This window comes from Acomys russatus, chromosome 18 (genome assembly GCF_903995435.1).
Source record: "Acomys russatus chromosome 18, mAcoRus1.1, whole genome shotgun sequence".
Classification (NCBI taxonomy): Eukaryota; Metazoa; Chordata; class Mammalia; order Rodentia; family Muridae; genus Acomys; species Acomys russatus.
Genome location: NC_067154.1, coordinates 33,167,593 through 33,177,978, shown reverse-complemented (window position 1 = coordinate 33,177,978; position 10,386 = coordinate 33,167,593). Strand labels below are relative to the sequence as shown.

Below are 10,386 nucleotides of genomic sequence, written 5' to 3'. Positions count from 1 at the left end.
GACTAAGATCAGGGAGGCTTGTAGAATAGTGAAAGGATGGATTGAAGGAACCAGAGGTATCAAGGACCCAACAGGAAGACCTACAGAGCAAGCTGGCCTGGGTCCATGGGGCTCTCAGAGACTAAACCACCAACAAAAGGGTAAACATGGCCTGTACCTCGACACTCTGCAGATATGGAGCATATGTGCAGCTTGGTCATCATGTGGGTTCACTATGGAGCAGCAGGTGTCCCTGATTCTGTTGTCTGCCTTTGGATCTCTTTCCCCTATCTGAATTGCCTTGTCTGGCCTCAGTGGGAGAGGATGCACATAGTCCTGGTGAGGCTTCATGTTCCGGGCAGAGTTGGTACTCATGGGAGTTCTTCCAGATCACATAGAAGAATGGGATGGAAAAGGAGGAAGAGGGCATGAGGTGGGACTGGCAGGAGCAGAGAAAGAGGGATACAATTAGGCTATAAAGTGATTTAATAAATAAAGACATGGAAAAATATTCCTAGTTTTAATAGCAGTGAGTCTTTCTCAATATTTTAAAATAAAGACTTTTACTTTTTATCAAAATAGCTAATCATGTATACATTTATTGTGTACAGAGTGACAATTTAAAACACGTAAAAAAGGCAATGATCTGTTCAGTCATTGCTATCATTTATATTTTGTCTGTTGTCTCTAATAACTATTTAACATATTCTATAAGTTATAATGAGACAAATATACTAAAATGCATCCCTCTATTCTTGTAACCATTAATAATAATTTTTAATCCTCTCTCCCAAACACTTTACAAAAATTTGGTAGCAAGATACTATATTCTATTTCTTTTTTGACAAAAGTTTTAGTATATTAGTTCCAGAAAGAATATGTAGTTTCTATCCCTCCCTACCTAAACTTGCCTAAATACTCTAGTCCTGCAAAAGTATATTACTATTTTTATTTTTGTGACTATATCATAATATATACATACATATACGACACAATATATCATATATGCAAATGTGTTACATATGTAGTGTAAAATTTTATTCATATTCTAATGGAAACATAGTTTGATTCTGTATCTCGGTGTTTATAAACACTGCTTCAGCAAATATACACATATAAAAACTCTGACATATTAAATTCCTTTTAATATGATCTAAGTAGCATAATTTATAGAACATATGGTGTTTCTCTTTCTAGATTTTTTTATAATAACAAACTGCTTTATTAGCCACACTACTTGCAGTCTGCCCTAGCGGACATGGGTAAACATTCCAAGTTTACCAGGTGAAAAGTATTACACTTTTCCAGGGTTATTTACGTATTCCTTTTGATCGTGGTCACTTAGACAGTTTACATACTTTTGGGTATTTTCATTTTTCAAATTTTTATTGATTCATTTTGAGCTTCCTATCGTGCACCTTAGTCCCGCTCATCTCCCTGTCCCCTTGCAACCTCTCCTCCCAAATAAAAAAAAATGCTAACAAAAACAATAACAAAGCATAGAAAACATCTCATCATATTGTAGTATGTCACAGTGTGTCTCACAGTATATTCATCTGTCCACCAATCTTCACTTGCATGTTCATTAAAAGAAGGTATTGGTCTGGTTCAAGGTCTCTGGCTCCTGGGACACCATCAATATTGGATTCTTTCAAGGCAATCTCCCAGTTGTCCAATTGTTGCCCTGTGTCATGGAGATGTCTATTCAAGTCATGTATAAATTCTTAGTCATTTTACTTTTATAACGATAAATTAAGAGTTAGTTATGAACTGTGGAATTTATTATCTACCAAATCTGTAAATAACTTACAAACATATAAAACTTAAAAATATACATTGTGTTTTTAATAATTAAGTCAAAATATTTAAGGAATGTTGTCATCTAAATATAAGAACCTTTTGATCAACCAGTATACATCAGGAAGGGGATGATTTATAATTTTTAAAAAGTTGGTAGTGTCTAGGCACAGTTGAGCATTTTTTTAATCACTGCACTAGAGAGGCAGAGGCAGGCATATACCTATGTATACAGTGTATGTTCTAGCACAGGCAAGACTACCCAGAGAAACCCTGTCTCAAGAAAACAAAACAAACCAAAAGTTGGTAGTGAGTTTGTAATAAAAGGAATATGATTTCAAAACTTTATGTCCCTGATTTTTCAAATGCGATACTTTGCATTTGAGTGTATTTTTCCACTATGTTTTTAAACTAAGAAAATTAGTTTGGATAAAGTGGTTGACAATTTCTAACCCAAAATGTTCAAAAAACCCACATAATCTTTGATATTTTTCTGCAAGGAAGAAGATATTAATAGCTAAAAGTAACTTATTTTTATTCCGTATATATGCATTTGGAACTTTAATTATGTATTATTATCAGTTAAATAGTTCACTACACTTTGCTCTTATTTGATGGATAAAAATTCGGCCTTAAATAATGTGACATGAATTAAAATTCTATGTATCATCATATGTCAGTGAAATTCTCCTTATTCCTATGACTTATACCTTTCAAATTATTTACACCTATGTCATCTACATAGAATAGTAAATAGAATGAAATAAGATCATATTCCTCTAACTATAGAGTACTCCTTCTGCATCTTTAGACCTCACACAGATATCTAAGTCTACAAATGTTCTATTTACTTGATAAGTAATTTTGCACTTGCAAGTAACCCACACAGCCAGCATCTCCACTGCACTGCGCACTGAGCTGAACCTGGGACTCTGGAACCGAACTGTCTGCCGAGTTCAGTCTGGGTCCCAAGGGACCATGTGACCCAAATCCTGCCAAGAGTCCCCTCTCCCACAGCAACTCCCACCGGCCACCACACCAATCACCTCCACCGGAAGGCTCTGAGGTGCAAACCTCAGTCACCGCCACTGGTGTCGCTGGTGCCATGGTGCCGCTGGTGCCGCTGCTGCTGCTGCTGCTGCCTCTGCCGCTGCTGCTCCGATCTGAGAAAATCCGGTCTCCTCTCATGTGCAGGGGCACACAGGTCCTCCACACCCTGGTACCTCCAAACCATGGAGCACTCCCGCTGCCATGGTGTGGGGACCTCGGTGTTCCTGGCTCAGAAATCTGTGCAATTCCCTGAATTGTTCACTGCAACCTCCAAACATGGTCCACACTGCTCGCTGCCATCTTGGATCCTCTAAAACTGACATTTTAAACATAAAAATAAACTAAAATATTTTGTTTATACCATGAGGATAGTATAATGATAGTTTATTTTCTACTTTTTTCTTTGTTGTGTTTTATAACTGAAAAATAATTTATTATGGCTCACATTTAAATGTGTCTTCCTACTAGAATACATAAAAGAGAATTTTCTACAATTGTCACATACTAGGGAACCTCCCTTTTCGTGGAGCCTGGCTTTGGTCTTCTAAATACTAAATCAGACTATTGCATCAAAAGTAAAATGTAAGGAGGATTGCTGTGAGTTCGAGGCCAGCCGGTCTACAAAGTGAGTCCAGGACAGCCAAGACTAACACAGAGAGACCTTGTCTCAAAAAACCAAAAAAACAAAACAAAACAAAAAAGTAAAATGTATTTATCTATAAAATCATTACTATTCCTTAAGCTTAATAGTTATATATAATTTATATTATTATATTCTTATTTGCTTACTCATAATGCAAAGACTCAGCAGAGGTTTATTTGTCTGAGTATGGCATAATACTTTATCATATCAAATCTTGGAAACTTACACACACACACACACACACACACACACACACACACCTGTATGGACAGAAAAATACAGTGTTACTAGTAACAAACATAAAACTTATAACAACAAAATTTTATAAGTTTGCTCTCTTCACTATAATGTTAAGAAATGTAGATTAAAAAATCCTACCTATGAATAGAAAAGTTCTACTTCCACAATGATAATTGGACCAAAGAGAAAAGATAGTCCACCCTGATATCCCAGGAAAAGCTGCAAACACATAAAGTAAAACTTTGCTAAGCGGAAAACCCTTAAGCATGTGAATTAGTCATGCTGAGAGTCACATAACAAATGTCAAGAACTCAGTATGTAGCTATCTCAAGTCAGCTCCTGTAAGACTGGAGATATGGGGTTATTATGAGGCAAATAATACAGAGATTAAGACTAGCTCTATTGAGTACTAAATCTATCATACAACAAAATCATTTAGTAGGTGAATCGCCAGCATTTATTAAAACACCTCAAATAATGAGAACTAAAACACATTATAATCTTTTTACATCATAGTGAAGATATGTATCAGATGTCAGATTAATTAGGGGTAGATTTGGGTTGATAGATACATACAAGAGAATACATAGAAACACAGATGATAGGTGGCAGACAGATAGATGGTAGCAATTATCATAGAGATTATTCAGTTAAAGTGATTCATTATGCTAAAGATTAATGCCTCTAAATCATTTTAATTATAGCAATAGTAATTAAAATTTGTATAGAAACATAAAAAATATCAAAAAGATGATGAAATAGGGAGCTTACTAGAGACTTTTCATCTCACACATATACTGAGTCAATAACAATATACTGCCCAATTGTTTATCCAAGATAATTTTAATCCAATCTCAAAGAATCTTAAACTCTAAGCAATTGGGAATTATTTTACATCAAAACTAATAAAACACTCTGTGACATTCTCATGTGCTCCTTATTCTAACTAGCTTAGTCATCACATGATCACTGTCAGTATTTCTTGATCTTAGGATCTTCCTCGCAATTGAAATAGAAGAGTGGAATACAAGTGTAATAATGTGTCTACGATCCCACTGCTCATAAGAAAAGATGGGAGAGAAGACATTAGCAAGAGCCAACACAAGAAGTTACCCTCTGATTTTCACACCCAGTCTAAAACTAGTGTGCTTTGTGGACACACACACACACACACACACACACACACACACACACACAGAGTGAGAGAGAGAGACAGAGAGAGAGAGAGAGAGAGGAAGAGGAGAGAGAGAGAGAGAGAGAGAGAGAGAGAGAGAGAGAGAGAGAGAGAGAGAGAGAGAGAGAGAGAGAGGGGAGAGAGAGAGACAGAGACAGAGACAGAGAGGAAAATGGTGGAAAAACACAGAGAGAGAAAGAGTGAGGGAGAAGAAACAGAGAAACAATGAGAGATTTATCAAATAAACAAAAGGAAATAGAACACAATCTATTTTATGTATAATCCAATGAGAAGCCATAGATTTCTGATACTTGTGGGAAGCATAATTTATAAGCCTTATTTAATGTTTGAGTTATGATAAGAAACTCTTAAGTCAACAACTTTTTAGTAAATGAGAAAGTTGCTGTTTTGGAAAGTATTTAGGGAAGTAGAAAGTCTCAGTGGAAATTAATTAATAAACATTCTACTTAAAGTGTACTGTGAGTAATTGACTTAAAAGAATTTGGGAATAATTCACAAACAATAGTAATAAGCTCTCTAAAATTGGAAAATTAAGTAGCATGAAACACAGAGGATATGTGAAAGAAAGGTGTATAAAAATAACTGGGAAAATGGGCACTATTCTTTTGGGCTCACAAGTAAAATATTTCTAAACACTATAATTAAGAAAAACTTTAAAATGTTTATCAAAACTACTATAAAATCTCTATGCAATTATAATTTATAATAAAATAAATTTTATTCTTAAGCCACAGAGAGAATTGTGCATTCTCCACAAAAGTATTAATTTGCTTTTATTTAACGCTCAGTTGTTTGAAAATTTCCATGCTGGATTAGATGGACATTTTTAATTGATATAGAAAATTGCTTAAAGCATAAGATAAGGAATAGATAATACTTTTGTATACTTCCTTGTCAGCAATACATCATTATGACACATTTAATAAAATAAAATGACTGTAAAATAAAATTAATCTTTGTATTACAAAATTGAATGCCTTATATAAATCATTTTTACATATTTATCAAGTGCTTATAAGTAAATAAATATTTTAAAATAGAAAATAATAGAATAAATGAGGACAGTAAACATTTTATGTTTCACAGGTATCCCACCTATAGATTGGTTTCTATTTTGCATGACTGATAATTAGTTTCTGAACCAAGTAGGTCCTTCAATAACTATAGCTGTTAAAACTCAGGTACAGGGCCTTCGTTTGGTCTCAAAGTGTAAAGTAGCTGAAGACAGTAAACCACAGTTTGAAACCTAAAATCAATATAAATCCAAGTAGAGGAAATCTTCTCCATAAGCTTGTTCTTTGCCTCCATATACACACAGTGGCAATATGTACCTGCACATACTAACAGCCCCCATAATAATAATAAAGCTTCAAAAACACCGTCTTATGTTTCCTTGAAACATCTTCATTGAAAATAAAAAGATTCCTGACTTTCCAATTACTGACATTAGAGATTTGAGCTTTAAACAGATGTTATACTGTGTGACTTTGGTGAACATTCATCCAGGCATTCATTGAAGGGCCAAACTGCCATTGTTGCAGTATGACCAGTTTGACAGTGGCCTGCAGGGAACACTATATGTGCACCGCATCAAGCTTGCTGTCAGCACTGAAAGTTATTACCTGTTTCCCAGTGAGTGAACATTTAAATGCTTTCAATCTGTATGCACATTAATGGTGATATTTTCCCTGGATACTTCCAAGCTAGCCATAGACTACCCTAAGAATGGTAGATACATAGCAATTTACATAGATAGTATAATTTTAATTCAAATTATACATCAATAATAACAAGAAAAAAAGCTTAAAAGGAGCATGGTGAGTACTCATCTATTCAAAACATCCCAAACTAATTATAATAGCTCTACATCTTTTGTTAAACAGTTATAGAAAATTCAAATTAGAGCAAAAAGCAATCCCTCATTATACCATGTTATTAATTGTGAAAGTTTTCTACTTAATAACTTTATACTAACTAGTATTTCTCTTACTCAGGGACATTATTTAACCTTTGTCAGAGAAAGATGGTTTTGTACAAAGTTCATTTTTATTGTTTTTGAGAAAAGGTAGCCTAGGCTGGCATGGAAACCATTATGTAGTGTATAGTCTATGGCTGTCCTTAAACTCCAGGTAATCTTTCTTCCTCAAGCTTCCAAGTACCTCGATTCCTGGATAAAACACTGTGCCTGTGAAAATTTGTGGTGACAGCTGTAAATGTAATTGATACTCAAACCCTATGGTTCAAAACAACTGGTTTTATAATTTACAAATCGTTGGCAACGGATTACCATATGACTCACAAAGTAACTTCTGGAGCCCTAATAGTCTGGATTAGAAGTTAGACTTACTATGTATAATGCAACTTTAAGAAGAAACTTATCCATGTAGTAGTTAGTACTGGGCATAATTATTAGAGTGATGCTTAATACGCATATTATATAACTATAGATGATGGATTTAAACTAAAAAATGCCTTACAAATTTTGTATGTATTATGAGGTTTATTTTCAATAAATTTGTCACCTTCTCATAAATGTTGCTTCTTAAATTTCTTTTTTTTATTTATTTTCTCTTAAATATGAATAAAGTCACATTTATTACAAGTATTTATATTTATTTCACAGTAAGAAGAAAATATGATAGCAATTACATGGCTTTTATACTAACTGTAGAATTTCAGAGTTTTTCTGGTAAATATAAATTAATAAGTAGGTTTTTTTTTGGATAAGTAGTTATAAAAGTCAAAGAAACCATGATTCCTAATAATCTGGTACAAGACTGGACCTAAAATATTTCTCCCTGATCCACCAATTGGACCCACCAATTCTTCTTGATTCTTCTTGAAAGGTGATTCTATACATCTTTTTAAAAACAGGAATGCTCTTTCACTGTGGACCTTTGTCTTTAACAACAATCTGTGAAGAAGAGTGACCTACAGGGAAGTTCTTGTAGAGAGATGCAGCCAGGCAACAAGGACTTGAACTCAATATAAGTGAGGCTGCCAAAAAATAGATTTTCTACCTATTTTTCACTGCTCCATTTATCATGGGACAGAGATATGAAGAGCAACTTACATCACAGTTTTGAAAATTGCAGATTACTGAATGCAACAAATATTGTAGAGGACCAGAATCAATCCTCTTGTTTTACAGCAGCAGATAAACAGAATGAAAATGTAAATTGCCATTTCTTGTTCTCTACTATTAACAGTTTGTATAAAATAATATCTGCCCTGCAACTTGCACTGTAATTTTATCTTGGTCAATTAAGCATTTAATTTGTTCAGTTCTATCTCTCTATAACTACTTATATAAGGATTTATTTTTATGTAATAACGGTCTATTTTTTTCCAAATGTACAGTTGGCTGAACTGTTCAGGCATATTCTCTAGCAAATGGAACATTCCTACTCTTTTTGTTACTTATAATAGTTACTCGGACTCTGTGATTTGAAACCAGCTTGATATTTGCCTTAATAAGTAGCTCCTATGGGGCTGTAGTGACCAAAGCACCATGAAGATTCAGTTGCACAGAGTTCACAGCTCACAGTAGGGAAGCCATCTTATGAAGGGTAAAGTTTGAGTTTGTCATATTTATCTTTGTCAAACAGGACTATGTTGTTGATTTTGTGTCTAACTTTATATTTGGACAACTTCTTTTTGGCTTTTTCTCTCATACTTAGTTTTTGTGTCTATTAGCCAACCCTTCTATCAGTTTTCTTGTTATTGCATTTGGATGGCATGGAGAAGCTCAGAAAGAAGGGTAAAGCACCTAAGCCTATTTAAGATGTCACGCAAAAGGCTTTTTTTGTATTTCTGTTGTGTGAAAAAAAAGCAGATCTTTTCACAGACATATCAAACAGGCAAAGATAGCATGCATGGGATGAACTTAGGCTGTCTGCACATATGTAACGGTTGTGCATCTAGGTGTTCATGTGGGACTCCTAAAACAGGAGCAAGGGCTGTCACTGAATATATTGCCTTCCTTTGTGTCACTTTCCTCTAACTGGGCTCCTTTGTCTAGCCTCATAGAGGAAGAAAATTCCTTGTCTTACTACAACCTGATATGCCAAGGCTGGATGATATCCATGGGACACCTTCCTTTTCTAAGGAGAAAAGACTGTGTGGTGGGGGACTGTGGGGGAGGGGAAGAAGTAGAAAGGGAAGATAGAGGGGAAGCTGTAATCTGAATGTTAATGAATGAATGAATTAATAAATTAATTTTACTTTTTTGCAATCAGGCCTTTTATTTTCCAGTCATCCAACAGTTTTGGACCTAGGGCTTTCTTCCCTTCTTATGCAGCAAGCAACTGCCCTTCTCCAGAGAAAGCAAGGAATCTGCCCCCAGTTTCTTCCTCTTCAACCTTTTTTATCAGTAAATTTGAATGTCTGATGAAAGTGATCTTACCAAGCTTAAATTCATAATTAGGAATCCCTCTTTTAATGTCTCCAGGCTTGATTAGGGAGGGACTGGGCTTGACCCCTTTCTTCTTTCCATCCAGTCTATTACCAAATCCAAACAAGGCATGGGAACCCACCTCTCCAGCATAGCAACTGTGGTCAGCTCTCCTTCTATGGACTCCTCATGCTGCACTGGTCTTTCTGGGTCTTTGTAGCCCGAGGTAGCATCAAAATCCACATTCATGTCACTTTCACTAATGGATACAGCCTTGAATGGTTTGGTCTCCATCACTTGCAGCTCATAGATCTTCTCATTGTAGTTGATATCAATCACATCTCCAGTGGTCAGAAAGGCAAATCTTCTCAATACTGCTTTAGGGTTGGTGATATCCAGAAAGTAAGGGCTCTGAGGCTGGAACTTAGAGTAGGTAGTCACCCGAAAGTTGACACTTTTCACCAAAAACAGGCCCCCTTTTTCTAACAGCAAATCCGGCATCATCCACAGGGGAGGTAAAAGATGCCTTCAGAAGCAACAAATTCCAGTGTACTACAGTATGTCATGTGGTCTGAATTCTTATTGGTCAATTTAAACAGCATAAGATAGGTGATGTTGAGCTGGCTGAGTTGATGTAGGGCTGAAGGTGGCATGATTATCTTCACTTCTTTTTCCACATATGACCTGTCATTAGGGCCTGCTAACAGGGACATAGAGAAGCAGCAGTACTGTGTGGAGAAACAGTTCTGGAAGACCCTGGAAATCAGGTGGCCAAACATGTTGAAAGATAACATGACTGATAGCGCTTGGTGATGCTGCTTCTCTTCCTGAATCTTACAATAGAAACCCAGAGCTCCCTCTTCACAGCTGAGGCCAACACTCTCTAAATTTTTGAGAGGAGAGAGAGAGAGAGAGAGAGAGAGAGAGAGAGAGAGAGAGAGAGAGAGAGAGAGAGAGAGAGAGAGGCAAAGCCAGATAAAGCATTTGATCTCTGTGAGATATTTTGGATATCTCAGTAAGATGAAGAGCTTACTCTTATACATCAAATAATAGTTATTTCTACTTATAATTAGTATATTATTTTAGTTA

At 35.5% G+C, this 10,386-nt stretch overlaps 1 pseudogene; it reads right to left on the bottom strand.

Annotated features, from left to right (window-relative positions):
• Positions 1-9,177: 9,177 nt before the first annotated feature.
• LOC127202391 (ubiquitin recognition factor in ER-associated degradation protein 1-like) lies at positions 9,178-10,091 on the bottom strand (annotated as a pseudogene).
• Between the last annotated feature and the right edge of the window lie 295 nt (positions 10,092-10,386).